The 15,082-nt window shown below is 46.6% G+C and overlaps 1 non-coding gene across 1 annotated transcript; it reads right to left on the reverse strand.

Annotated features, from left to right (window-relative positions):
• Nucleotides 1–6,680: 6,680 nt before the first annotated feature.
• On the reverse strand, nucleotides 6,681–6,752 carry TRNAC-GCA (transfer RNA cysteine (anticodon GCA)). Its single transcript has one exon. It is a non-coding gene; the product is annotated as a tRNA-Cys (tRNA).
• Between the last annotated feature and the right edge of the window lie 8,330 nt (nucleotides 6,753–15,082).

Genomic DNA, 15,082 nt, shown 5'->3' on the forward strand with positions numbered 1-15,082 from the left:
TAAATTTCCACATAACATAGTCATAAAGTCCTTGGACTCTTAAAACATGATGCATGGATTCAGATTCTAGATCGTAACTGAGTGACCTTGGCAAAGTTGCTTAACTCTCTCAGCCTTAGTTTTGCCATATATAAAATGGGCATGATAATAGAAATGAGCGAAATAATAGTACCTAGTTTGTGGAGTTGTTGTGAGGATAAATAAATTAGTATTTTAAAAGTATATAGAATAGTGCCTGCCATGTGGTAAGTTCTTTGTACAGGTTTGTTAAATAGATTTAAATTTTTGTACATTATTTTTCATAATATTCTATGATTATTATTTTAAAGCCTAAAGACTGAAGCTTTTTTTTTTTTTTTTAAAGGAAGAGATGATGGAATCTTTTTTTATTTTTTATTTATTTATTTATTTTTGGCTGAGTTGGGTCTTTGTTTCTGGGTGCGGGCTTTCTCTAGTTGCGGTGAGCAGGGTCTACTCTTCGTTGCGGTGTGTGGGCTTCTCATTGCCGCGGCTTCTCTTGTTGCGGAGCACGGGCTCTAGGCGTGCGGGCTTCAGTCGTTGTGGCTCGCGGGCTTAGTTGCTCCGCGGCATGTAGGATCCTCCCGGACCAGAGCTCGAACCCGTGTCCCCTGCATTGGCAGGCGGACTCCCAACCACTGCGCCACCAGGGAAGCCCTGAAGCTTTTCTTTTTCTTTTAATTTTTTAATTAAAAAAAAAAGTTTTCCGGCCATGCCACGCAGCATGTGGGACCTTAGTTCCCCAACCAGGGATTGAACCCGCACCCTTTGCATTGGAAACATGTAATCTTAACCACTGGACCACCAGGAAAGTCCCAATGCAGCTTTATTTTTTGAATTTTTGAATTTTATTTTATTTTATTTTTTATACAGCAGATTTTTATACAGCAGGTTCTTATTAGTTATCTATTTTATACATATTAGTGTATATATGTCAATCCCAATCTCCCAAGCAGCTTTTCTTTTTAATTCATGCTTTTGATTATTTTTGTCTGCTTTCTTATTTTTCTTATTATTTTCACCAAAAGTTAATCAAACTTATTTTGATTTTCAAAGGCCAACTTTTGGCTTTGTTAGTCATCTCTGTTGTGTGTTTGTTTTCCATTTCATTGATTTCTGCTCTTCCTTGTATTTCCTTTGTTTCTCGTAGTGTTCTTTTTTTTTTTAAATAAATTTGTTTATTTATTTATTTTTGGCTGCATTGGGTCTTTGATGCTGCACATGGGCTTTCTCTAGTTGCAGTGAGTGGGGGCTACTCTTCGTTGCGGTGTGAGGGCTTCTCATTGCGGTGGCTTCTCTTGTTCCGGAGCATGGGCTCTAGGCACGCGGGTTTCAGTAGTTGTGGCACGCGGGCTCAGTAGTTGTGGCTCGCAGGCTCTAGAGCGCAGGCTCAGTAGTTGTGGAGCCCGGGCTTAGTTGCTCTGCGGCATATGGGATCTTCCTGGACCAGGGCTCACACCCATGGCCCCTGCACTGGCAGGCAGATTCTTAACCACTGCACCACCAGGGAAGCCCTCGTAGTGTTCTTTTATCCAGTTTTTCTTCCCTAACTTTTGAGATGGATCCTTTGTTTATTTATATTTATTCTTCTTTTCTAGTATATTGCTCAAAGCTATAAGTATTCCTTTAAATGCTGATTTAGTATCTGTCAATGGATGAGTGGATAAAGAAAATGTGGTATATATATATATATAAAATGGAATACTATTCAGCCATTAGAAAGAAGAAAATCCTGCCATCTGTGACAACATGGATGGAACTGGAAAAAAAAAAAAAAGTCAAACTCATAGACACAGAGAGAGTAGATTGGTGGTTGCCAGGGGCTGGGGGGAGGGGGAAACGGGGAGATATTGGTCAAAGGATACAAACTTTCAGTTATAATGAAGAAGTTCTGAGAATCTGCTGTACAGCATGCTGACTACAGTTAATAATATTGTATTGTATACTTGAAAGTTGCTATGACAGTATATCTTAAGCACTCTCACCCGTCCCCGAAAAGAAAAGGTAACTATGTGAGGTGATTGTTGTGTTAATTAACTTGATCGCAGTAATCATTTCACAGTGGATTTATATCATATCATCACATTGTACACTTCAAATACATTACAGTTTTATTTGTCAATTATACTTCAATAAAGCTGAAGGGAAAAAGAAACTAAACAAAAAATTCTAAATTATTCATGATGCTTTTGTCCGATTTTATTAGTTAGTGAGAAAAGTATGTAAAAATTTCCCACTCTAATTCTAGATTTGTTTTCTTTGTTATTCTGTCAAGTTTTTGCCTGACATATTTTGAAGCTATATTATTAGAAACATAAAAATTAAGAATTCTTATATCTACCTGGTAAATTCAGCTTTTTATCATAAATTCGTGATCTTCTTATCTCTAATAATATCTCAGGTCTTCAAGTCTCTTTGTCTGATAATATACACCCACTCTCTTTTTGTTAATGTTCTACAAGTCATATATTTTTTCATTCTTTTACTTTCAATCTTTCTGTATGCCTAAGTTTTAGATGTGTCTTTTGTAAATAAAACATAGTTGGTTGTTTTAACTCAATATGATAATCATTGTCTTTTAATCTGGGGCATTTAATTTCTTTAATTTTAATGTAATTGCTGATGTTTTTGTATTCAAATCTACCACCTTATTTTTTGCTGCAATATGTATCACTTATTTATGTTTTTCTCTCCTTCTTCCTTTTTTTGTTTGATTGATTGAGATTTTTGTAATACCATTATTTCCCCGTTAGTTTGAAAAATATAAATACTATTTGTTCTGTTTTAGTGATTATGCTAGAAACTCAATATGCATAGTTATTTTTCAAAGTCTGTGGTTAACCAATAGCATACCCTCCTCTTAGGTAATACAAACATCTTAGAACACTTTAACTCCACTTACTTTCCTCCCATCTTACGTTATTCCATATGTTGTTTTAACCTCATTATTGTTACTGTTTTATACAATGTTCGCTTAGATTTATTCATATACTTACTATTTCTTTGCCTCTTTCTTCCTTCCTACATCTCTATCCTTCCATCCAGATCAGTTCCGAGCTACTTAGACTATCCCCTTATGAATTTCCTTTAGTGCATGCCTGTTGTTGATGAATTCTTTCAGTTTTGGTTTGTCTGAAATTGTCTATTTTACCTTCACTCATGAAGGATATTTTACCTGAGTACAGAATTTTATGTTAACAGTTACAGTATTTTCAGTACAGTCCCTCAGTATCCACAGGGGACTGGTTCCAGGATCTCCCACCCCAGATACTAAAATCCATGGATGTTCAAGTCCCTTATATAAAATGGCATAGTATTTGCATGTAACAGATGCACATCCTCCCATATACTTTAAATCATCTCTAGATCACTTATAACACCTAATATAATGTAAATGCTATATAAATAGTTGTCAGTGTGAGGCAAATTCAAGTTTTGCTGTGTGGAACTATTTGGAATTTTTTTCCAGATATTTTAATTCTGCACTTGGCTAAATCTGTAGATGCAGAACCCATGGATACTGAGGGCCAACTGTATACACAATTCCACTGCCTTCTGGTTTTCATTGTTGCTCTTGAGGACTCAGTTGTTAATTTAATTGGCACTCCACTGAAAGTAATATGTCTTCTTTTTTATTATATTTTTAAGAGTATCTTGTTCTCTCCGATTTTCTGCAATTTTACTACAGTAACTCTAGGTATGGATTTCATCTTGTTTATTATGTTTGAGATTCATTAGGGTTCTTGAATGTAAGAACTGATGTCTTTCATTAGTTGTGAAATAATCTCAATGGCTGTCTCCTCAAATATTGCATCCACTTCATTCTCACTCATTTCTTCCAGGACTCCATTTAAATGGACATTAGACCATCTCATTGTAGCCTCTGTATTTACTACTCTCTATTCTGTGTTTGTCATACTTTTGTCTCTCCATGCTTTATTATGGATAGTTTTTCTTCCCAATGTTCCAATTCATTGATTTTCTCTTTAGCTGAATCAGTTCACTGGGTAGAACATAGACATATTCATTGAGTGTTTAATTTTAGTTATTGATTTTTAGATATAAAATTTCTAAAAACTCAAAAAATTTTTTCTAGGTTGTTCTCTCTTCAAATCTTCTTAGCCACTTTTTATGCTTTCCAGTTTCCTACTGAAATATTCAAGCTTGGCTTTTCTCTCCTTGAACACAGCAAGCACTGTCATTTTACAGTGGGTTTCTGACAGTTCTAATAAAAAAGTCCCCGTGTTTAGTTATGTGATCTGTTGTTTCTATTGATTTTCACTGATGGCATTTTGCTTTCCTGTGCACATAGTTATCCTTGACTGTGTGTTGAGCATTGTATTCAAAATTTTATTTGTAGAACTAACTCGAGGCTGGGGATAATAATATCTTCCTTCATTTGCTTTTTCCAGGGACCTGAGCAGCTCTAGCAGTCAAGGGACCTCAACATAACGTCAAGGCTTGAGTTTTCTGGGCCTTTCGGATGTCACAAAGACCAGTCACAAATTCTTGCAGTGGCTGTTTTCTTTCAGTTCACCCTTACTCCTCAGGATTCAAGCCCAAAGCCAGAGACAGTTTTACCAGTGTCCCTATTCAGGTGGGCCCAGAATTCTGACTTTTATCCCCCTAGTCCTGAGAGGCTTCCAAAAGTTCCACTTAGCCTCTCAGCTGCCTCTTTTGGACTGAAAAACACACTCAGGGCCAAAACAGCCTGTAGTATGGAGCTTTAACTTTCTGTTTCCCATCCTTTTCAAATCTCCACCTAGTATTTTCTGTCTAAAGTTAGTTCTTTGATTCTTTTAATGAGATGTTTTTAATTCCAGCTTTTTAATTTGTCTTCACAGGAAAGAGTGTTTCAAATCACCTTGTCCATTAAGGAATGTGGAGATTCTTTTGCAGGTTTCTTTTTACCATTTATATCTCTTAACTATTTTATCTGGATTTTTAGATATTATTATGTAAAGTAGGGTCTACTTTTAGGCATTCTAACTAAGGAAATACCGACTGAGGTTCAAAAAAGAAAAAGTGGTAGGAGAGAAAGGAGGGAGAAGGGAGAATCAAGTGGTCTGAATCTGTGGTAGAGGCAACACCCTGAGAAATTCCCAGGGGGAGCAAAGAGGTTTTACTTTTGACGTGGTTTTCAAATCTTTACAGTCACTTCTGGAAATTAGGAAGGAAGATGTATATACACCCTCCATACTTCTCAAGTGGTAGCAGCAAGAGCAAAGAGATAGCCTTCTTTCTGGAGATTACTGTAAGGTTGAGGAAATGAGAAACTGAAGTCTCCACACCAGCCATGAAGGACGAGTTCCCAGGGGGAGGGGGGGGTGGGCTGGGTTAACTTCATCAGCCTCTTCAGAGAAATGTGACCTCAGTACCTCTTGTCTGGGTGACAGTCAAGGGAGGATACTTGGAGCTGGTCCTAGTCTGGACCCTAAATTTTTATAACAAGACATAGTACATTAACTTAAATTTCAAATGTGGAAGGAAGGGCCTGAAATTACAGCCCCTGCTTCAGTAATTGAAAATGTGAGCAAAGCAGGAGGCATGTGGATTTGAACGAGGGACCTCTTGATGTGCAGTCAAATGCTCTACCCCTAAGCCACACCCCCCCCCCCCCCCCCTTATACTGAGCTTTTCATTAGCACCTTTTCACCCATGGTGCTGCTTTCTCCCTGCCTATTCTTCCTTGCTCTTTCCACATGTCCCAGGAGGTGGCAGGTCTTCTCCACTGTAGTCTGCTCTCCCGTCTTCCCCTCTCCAGCCCGCCTCTTCCTCAGGTCGTGGTAATGGCACCACCCTTTACACCTGGTCATTTGAGTCTATACTACTGCTTCTACTTCAGCCGGCACATAGTTATCAGGACAAGAGCCGCTGGTTCCGGGTCTTTAGTGAACCTCAGACTCAGCGCAGGGAGAGCCTCCTCCACACTCCGAGGCCTCAAGGAGGGTGCTCACTGCTTCACTCATTCATTCATTCACTCAACAAACACTCATGGAACATGTTAGGTGCCAGGCCCTATCATGCATGTTGAGGACACAGAGACAAACAAAACATTGTCCCTGTTCTTCAGAGTCTTAGTCCAAATAGGAGACGAGCCCATGAACTAAAGGATTTCCAAAGGGTGGCAGAAGCCCAAGCAGAGAGCTCTGGGAGCAGGGAGTCGGAGCTACCCCGCCTGGGAATCAGGAGGGGCTTCTGGAGGTGATGGGCAAGGAGTTTGCTGGAAGAAGCAGCTGGAGAGGTTTTCCAGCCAAGGCAGGAATAAAATCACAGATAAATAAGTGGGTCAGGTGTGTCTGGAACGCAGTGAGGCTTGACACTGGTGTCACACATGAAGTGTGCTCATCAACCCAGGAGACACTCTGGAAGTCTGGATTCCTGCTGATGAGTAGGACTCACCCACCACGACTGTCACTGGAGGAAGGCTTGTGACACACGGCACAACTAGACATAACTTCAATTAATTAAAACCCCAGCTGTCTAAGTGTAGACACGAGGAGGTACACAGGTTTGCCCAGGTAACATCAAGAACACCGTGTGTACTAGAACATGGTAATGGAGTGCCCCAGGGCTGTGGGTGTCAACTAACTGCCTCCTTCTTATTCGATTTCTTATTTATTTATATTTACTTCTTATCCCAGTTAAAAGTGACCTTAGCAAGGGGACACCCAGATTTGAACCAGGGACCTCTTGATCTGCAGTCAAATGCTCTACCCCTGAGCTACACCCACAAGCCTGCCTCTGCTGTTAATTGCACCTCTTGATCTGGGCACCTGACTGCCGTTTCTGGCCTCTTACAGCCCAGCCCTGGGTGCAGGCAGCCTGCCCCGCGACAGTCTGCTCTCACTACCATCACTCACTCACTCGCCCACCTCCAAACACCTACTGAGCAGTTTCTATGTGCCAGACACATCCTTCCTTCTCCTTCCATTTTCCCTGGCTCCGCCTACCTCTGCCACCCCAGTTCCGTCTGCCCTGCAATGGGCCATCATTGGCTTTCCCCACCCAACAGGACCGTGGTCCCCTCCTCCCCTCCTGCACTAAGGCGCCGAGGAGCAGAGAGGGCCGTGCACAGGCTGGGGAGCGGGGACAAGAACCTGGCCAGGACACCACCCCCTGGGACACAGATGACCCCCCCCCTCCCTTCCCCACGCGCTTCCTTCACTCAACCCCCTTCATCCACTCAACCTGCAAATATTGTGGAGAAGTAAGTTGAACCAGCTCCGAATTTCATCTCAAGGAGAAACCTGATTTGGGGAGGGGGTGGAACACCATGATGACTTGCTTGTGAGCCCCCGGGGAATGGAAGACGGCGGGCGGCAAGCTCCACAGCCGCAGCCGAGGGCGGGCAGCCCTGCTTGGGCAGCGGGAAGGGCGAGGCAGGCAGGCAGGAGGCTGTCCTCTCACGAGGAAGGCTGGGCGCTGGTGTGGAACGGAGCCGGAGCGCCCCCTCCCGGCCACTGCGGGAGACGCTAAAGCAGGCTTCGACTCCCCCATCACCCCTTCCTCTCCCCACGGAGGCGGTCTCCAGCACGTCTACGAGGCTCATGGGCTTTGGGGAAGTAGCTATCTCGTCCAGAAATACTGAGGGGAGACCTAGTCCCCATGGGCTGGTTGGTGGCCAGTTTTCCTGACACCTGAAGTGACCGCACACTTACTGGGCCCTCCTCTTCTCTCGAGGCCGCTGTGACCTGCCTCCCTTCACTGACCCAAGGGGGTGACATTTTCAGTTTCAGCGACCACGGGGGAAGAGGGTGGCAACCAGCCCCCCGGCACAGCTGATGGAGCTGGAACTGGTCCCTGACCAGGTCGGTGTCCTGGGGCACAACACCTGCCTATATGGACCCTCTCCCTCACCAGGCAAGCCCAGGTCGGCCCAGCCTGGTGGGCACCTTCCCTGGCAGAGACCCGGCAGGATTCCACCGGCGGCTCCTGCTTCGTATCGGACCCCCGGCCCGCAGTCTCCACCCCATGACACCGGCTGCCACTCCAGGCCCCCCTGGGAAGAGGACTTGTTTGAGCAGCTGTGCTAGGAAACAGGCCCGAGGGGCTGAAGTAGCCAAGGGCGTGCGCTCCGGGCTCGCAGGGACAGGCCCTTGGGAGGTGGGGCGGAAAGGAAGACCGCGAGAGAAGACACACTGAGGACAGCCTGTGGGAGAGACCAACCCACGGAGACACTGGGGATGGGGAAGGCACAGCTCGTCCACGTTGTTTTAGTTAATTGTCGTTACCAAGAAAGAAGCCATAACTAAGCATAGTCAAATTTTTCAGTGACTCACAAAAGCAAGAAACTAGGGCTTTTCAGCCAGGCGAAGAGAGTTCTCGCTGGGCAGCAATCACAGGAACTGCTCCAGTGGTGGGAGAGGTAGGAGAGAGGACCAGCCGGAGGGCCCTCTACCCATTTGTCGCACAAAATGTTCAAAGGATGCTCTTAGTGCTGCTTTATGTTGAGGAAAAACTGGCAATTTTTACATTGTCATACCATAAAACAAATATTCTGACTTTTACATAGCAAATATCATAAAATGTTTAATTGTTAGGTCATATTTTCAACAGTTAAAGAAAAGTGGTTTCTTTCTGAGATGGAGGGCTGGTGGTGTGGCTTTCAGTTAGGCAAGAATTTCTCAGATATGATGCCAAAAGCTCAACTGATAGATTGGACGTCATCAAAAGTAAGAACTTTCGCTCTTTGAAAGACACTGTTAAGAGAGTGAAAATACAAGTCACGGCCTGGGAGAAAGTATTTGCAAAAGCCATAGCTGATACGGGCCTTGCACCATAATATATAAAGAATGCTCACAGCTCAATCATAAGAAAACAAACCACCCAGAAGATATATGATGGCAATAAGCACCTAAAAGTGCGCTTAGCGTCATTAGTAATTGGACAAATGCACGTTAAAACCACAATGAGATCCTACTATGTTACATTAGAACGCACATCAGAAAGACTGACCGTAACAAGTGCTGGTGAGGACGTGGGCAACTGGAACATTCATACACTGTCGTGCAAACGTAAAATGGTGCACCCACTTTGGAGAACAGTTTGGCAGCTTCTTAAAATTGAAACACACTCCTAGCATATGATCCAGCTGTGCCACTCCTAAGCATTTAGTGAAGAGAAATGGAAGCATCTACCCACACACTTGGGCACGAATGTCACAGTAACGTTTTTGTTAAAGCCCAGAACTGAAACAACTCCAACGTTCATCAACAGGCAAGGGAATACACAAATTGTGGTGTATGCATAAAATTGAATACTTTTCATCAATAACAATGAATGAACTACCAATACAATAAGCATAGATCTCAAATAATTATCTTGAGTGAAAGAAACCAGACCAGAAAAGAGAAAGAAAACACACACACACACACAGAGTATGGATGGTTCGATTCCATTTATATGAAAGTCTAGAAAATCTGAAAAAAAAATCAAACGAATCTGTGGAGAGATTGGTGGTTGCCTGGGGTGTTGGCAATAGTCTAAGGAACTAGTATTTTACCTGGAGAGAAAAAGCAGAGGGGTGGGAGGTTCTGGGCTCCACTTTGGACACACAGGCCAGTTCATCTCTCTCCCACTGCCCCCCCTTCCCCTAAGCTCTGCGACCTCCCACTCCCTTGCCCTCCATCAGCGGCTGCCAGCACCAGGTAGAGCGTTTGCTTTCACACCTGGAAGGGGCGTTGGCTGCTCCTGGTCAACTCATCTTATGAGGAAAACAAAAGAAAGCAGGAGGGATTCAGTCAAGCCCTTGGAGTCATTGGCGGTCTGGGACGCACAGACCCTGGCTCTGGGCATCCGGTGACTCACCCCTTCTCATCCCCTGAGCCTCTCTGGGAGGCCGTCCCAGCTCCCCGAGGCCAGCTGAGCAGTGGACATCAGCCTCCCTCTCTTCTGACTGCCTGTCAAGCTATTTGCCAGTCTTCACTACCCCTCACTCCCAAGACATGGTCCCCACCCGCTCATTTCCTTCTGGCTGCCGCGCTGTCTTTCAAGAACTTCTTTTCGAAAGTTCACGCTTCCCGCTGGCACGACCCACTTCCTAGCCCCATTGCTGTTGCTGTGAGACCCCCAGAGGCTCCCTCGCTGGCTTGGATGACGTGGGCCTCTGCTCCTCCATTCTCCTGCTCCAGGCCTGGGTTGTGCTGGGTGACCTCTGCCTCCGTGTTGATGAGCCTCCCCCATCCCTGGTTCCTCAGTGCCTTGACCTCAGCCCCTCACTGACCAGAGAACACAGCTAGGACTGGTCACTGCTAGAAACGGCCGCCCCTCCCAAACTGTGACCTCTGACGGTCCCCACCTCACTACAGTCTCTGCCCCTCCCTCCGCCCCCACCCCCTGCTCCTCCCTCTGACCTTGTCTTTCCCGCAGGTGCTCCGCTCTTCCTGGCTTCCTTTCAGATGCCAAGGTCGGTCACCCCCCTCCAGCCCCTGTGCAGTCGCTCAGTCTGGTCACCCGCTGATCACGACAGTCACATCCAGGACTCCTGCCTTCCCTCAGCATTCCTGAACCTCCAAAATGGGTGCCCTGGGTGTAAGACAGAGCCCCCTCCTTACAGAGCCCAATACCTCCCTGGCGGGACCTCGGCCCACAAGTCATCAGGCTCCCTGCCTTCCTTCTAGGGGTGAGGCACCCCCAGGGCCAGTCACTGGTAACCCCTCTTCTGGGGCCCAGCTTCACGTGAGCCTGCTCTAGAACCAGAGACCTTGCCCTGCACTGAGGTCTGCACCCCAATGTCCAGATCTCATGGGGTGCCTTTGTCCTTGGGAGGCACCCCACAGGGACCTCACCCGCTGGCCAGTGCCTCTCACCAAACCTCCCTCTGCTGATCTTTGGTCGGGCCTCTGCCCTCTCAGCCCACCTCTGTCATCCTGTTCGGGGAAGGGCACCCGGGGCAGTGGGGAGCAGGGTGGGAATGAAGCTGCTGTGACTTCTGCTCTCTGGGGGACCTGAGTTATCCTGTGAAAACAAAATGGACTCCTAGCAAGGGAACAAAGTGAGCGTGTTGTAATAGTAACAACATCAACAGCAGCCGCAGCAGTGCCTAGGGCCCTGGAGTCCGAGAGAACTGGGGTTGACTCCACACATGAGTTTTAATCGCGGTTTTACCACTTACTAGCAGTGGGATCACATTTAAGTCATTTAACCTTTTTGAGCTTCTATTTCCATATCTTTGAAGTGGGGAAAACAGTAGTACCTGTTCCTGTGGTTGTGTGGATATTAAATGAAATAGGTCACTTAGAAGTACCTGGAACAAAGTACACATTCAATAAACATTAGCTCTCAGTACTATTAAAAAAATGTTACAAAATTAAAAAACAAACACAGCATCAATAGCAAAGATTCTTTGACAAACTCCCTGATCATCACAACGCTCCTTAAAATGTTAAAATTGGAAACAACCTAAATATCCAAACTTAGGGGAACAGTGCAAGTCCAGGTATGTCAAAGCACAATAAAGCCCCTCTCTGTCTTCCTGGCCCACCTCCACGACCCTGGCCTGGCGGCACTGTTCCACACTCTACCCCCAGACTCGGCAAACCAGGTGCTTCTGCACCGAAGCTACTGGTTGACTGAGCCGAGCTCACGTATCGCTGCATCTGTAGAGACCCCCGAGCCCACCGCCTCCTGCTCTGGCTCCCCTGGGGCCTCGTGCAAACCTTCGTCATCGCACACGTCTCTACACTCCTGATGGCTGACTGCGTGCTGGGAAGAAAGGCAGGGCCCAGGACAACTAGCATGTGTCACGGCAAACAACGTCTCAGCGCAGTCACACTTGGGCCTTAGCCTTGGAGGACCTGGTGGTTCGTGCAGGAGCGTCCGAGCCCTCTGGAGCCGCAGTGCAGGATGCAGCCCAGCCTGCTGCGGGCAATCGGCTCCCGGTGGTGACTGCCTGAGCTGGAGGTGGAGGAGAGGCAGGCGGTAAAATGCCCTGGGCACCTGCAGCTCTGCTCTAGGAAAGAAGGGATGTCCCCGGGATACCTGGGTGGCAAGGGGTGGGTGACAGTGCAGTTGAACCAGGAGACCCCTCAGAGGGCTGCTCGCCCTGCAGCATGCCACGTGTGCTGTCAAGCTCCTCGTGTCAAATTCCTCTTTCAGTCTGTGCAAGGGGAAGCCGTTGGAGCTTTGGAGCAGGAGAGGAACATGATAAGATCCACATTTTTAGAATCTCACTCTGGCTGCTGCGGGGAGAATTGATTAGAGGGGAGAAGAGTGCAACCCAGGAGATCACGTTGGAGATTGTTGGGGAATTGCGGAGCTGATGAGAAATGGTCAGGAGCAAGAAGCGTTTTGAAGGTGGAGCAGATCGGAGTTACTGACAGGCTGGGTGTGACCCGTGAGGAGGAGAGGCAGGAGGCACGCTCGGCTCTTGGCCTGAGCAGCTGGGTGGGTGGCGGCCCTTTGCTGCGCTGGAGTAGCATTAGGAAGGAGCAGATTTGGGTGAGGGTGGGAAATCAGTAGTTCTGTGTTGGATAGATTAAGACAGAGATTCCCATTAGGTATCTAAGGGGAGGTAGATATTCAAGTCTGGAGAGTAAGGGGTGGTCCAGGCTAGGGATGTGAGTCTGGCAGTCATGAGCATGTAACAGGAATCTGAAGCCACAGGACTAAGAGTTAGACATGAGAAGCGAGGCCAGGACACCACCCTGGGTGCGCTAACATTTCGAGGCTGGTGGAAGAGGAGTACCAGACAAGAAGGCTGAGAAATAGCATCCCGTGGGGTAGGATGGAAGCAAGGTGTGATGTCTACAAAGCTTAGTCTTCACGAGTTTTAAGGAAGGAGTGGTCATCCTTGCAAAAGCGTGAGTGGCCAAGTACAGAGAGGGGAGAGAGTTGGCCTCTGGCATCAGCAAAATATTGACCAAATATAGGTCACTGATGACCCTGACCAAGGCTGTTTCTAGGGACCAAGTAAAACAAAAGCTGGATTGGAGTGGGATGAAAGGAAGTGGAGTCAGTGGGTACAGACAACTCTTCTGAGCCATCTTCTGGAAAATGGGAGTAGAGAAACCGGGCAGGAACTAGAGGGGTCATGGGATCAAGAGAGGCTTTTTAAAAGGTGAGTGATATTAAGGCATGTTGTGCACCGATGACAATAATCCCATGGAGAGGAAGAAAACGTTGATGCAGGAGAAAGAAAAGAACTGCAGTGGGGTCCTTGAGGAGGCAAGAAGCAAATTTAATTCACAAGTGATAGATTGGCCTTGATAGATGAGAACGAAAACATTTCTTCCTAACAGAGGGGAAGGCAGCTGATATGAATACACATGGAGACTGGTTGCTTGGAATTGGAAGAAAGGTGGAGATGGTGCTCATCTGATTGTATCCGTTTTCTGAATAGTTAAGATACTCAGCTACAATAGAGATGGGGAGGGAGGGTTGAGGATTTGAAGAAAGCATAGAGGGACTTCCCTGGTGGTCCAGTGGTTAGGACTCTGCGCTTCCACTGCAGGGAGCATGGGTTCGATCCCTGGTCAGGGAACTAGGATCCCGCATACCATGTGGTGTGGCCAAAGAAAAAAAGTTAAGAAAAATTCTTTTTAGAAAAGAGCATAGGGCTTCCTTGGTGGCGCAGTGGTTAAGAATCTGCCTGCCAAGGCAGGGGACACGGGTTCGAGCCCTGGTCTGGGAAGATCCCACATGCCGCAGAGCAACTAAGCCCGTGAGCCACAACTACTGAGCCTGCACGTCTGGAGCCTGTGCCCCACAACAAGAGAGGCCGCGACAGTAAGAGGCCTGCGCACCGCGATGAAGAGTGGCCCCTGCTCGCCACAACTAGAGAAAGCCCTCGCACAGAAACGAAGACCCAACACAGCCAAAAATTAATTAATTAATTAATTAATTAATTAATTTTTAAAAAAAAGCATAGAAGAGGTGAAGTAGCCGTCTCAGAAAGTGAGAAAGCAAAGGTATACAAGACTGCCTAGCTACGTTCAATGCTGACTTGAGATTTTGGTCACAGGTGAAGTTTGTCAGCACAGTTGTATGGTTTTCCCCAGCAATGTTAGGCTGCTCAAATGTGGGCATGGAATAAGCAAATACCTCTGTTGTGATTTTGCCAGGTGCGTACAATACAGGGAGAGAGGGCCAAACAGGTAAGAGATTTGCAAGAGAGTGGCTGATGCGCTGGGTCATGGAATCCAAGCTGTGTGGGCAGGAGGAGAGAACATGAGGGGGAGGTGGGTGATGAAAAGCCTACGGGAACAGGAAAGAAGACCTGACAAGGTCAGAAGATAAGAGGTGATGGTCAGATACTGTGCTTGAAATCAAGACCTCAAAGGTGGAAGTATCACTGATGATCACAAGATGTGCGTCTCAAATGCCGACTTTCTACACTACAGTGCTGAGATTAGGGCCACCTACCACCCACTGGTCTATGTGTCCCTTGAGAACAGGGATCCTGCCTCACTTTTCTTAATGATGCTCAGCCCTGAGCCTGAATCTAGTACATAGTAAGTGTTTAATAGATATTTGTTGAATGAAAGAAAGGGAAATAAATCCTGTATGAACAGCTGTGCTAAGTGTCCCTACCTCCTCAAAGAGGGAAATGAGTTCCTCTGAGTTTAGGGCAGAACAAAGGACAGAACTCAGGCCAGGTGCCTGAACCACAAGCAAAAAATTCCAGGTACCTCCTTAAAAGTTAAATGTTTTTCTACAAGCTTTTATTCCTTAGAGCCTAGTGCTGACACACAGGACTGTCTCCATGTGCCCACCCTCTCCCTGAGCTGCTTCAGTAAGGGCTTCCTTCTCACATCTGCACCTGGGGAAGGTTGGGGCAGGGGGCCGTAGGGAGAAGAGAGAGGATGTGTAAGGGCCTGTGGAGGTCAGACACACAGGAGGGGAGAGTGGGGGAGGAGCCCAGGGCTAGTTCATGCCTTCAACAGACATTTCCTGAGCCCCTACCATGTTCCCATCTGTGCCTGGTGCTGGGGACCCCTGGCTGATTAAGACCTCAAATCTTGGGACTTCCCTGGCAGTCCAGTGGTTGGGAATCCGCGCTCCAAATGCAGGGGGCGTGGGTTCGATCCCTGGATGGGGAACTAGGATCCCTCATGCCACACGG

This window comes from Balaenoptera ricei, chromosome 9 (assembly GCF_028023285.1).
Source record: "Balaenoptera ricei isolate mBalRic1 chromosome 9, mBalRic1.hap2, whole genome shotgun sequence".
Lineage (NCBI taxonomy): Eukaryota > Metazoa > Chordata > Mammalia > Artiodactyla > Balaenopteridae > Balaenoptera > Balaenoptera ricei.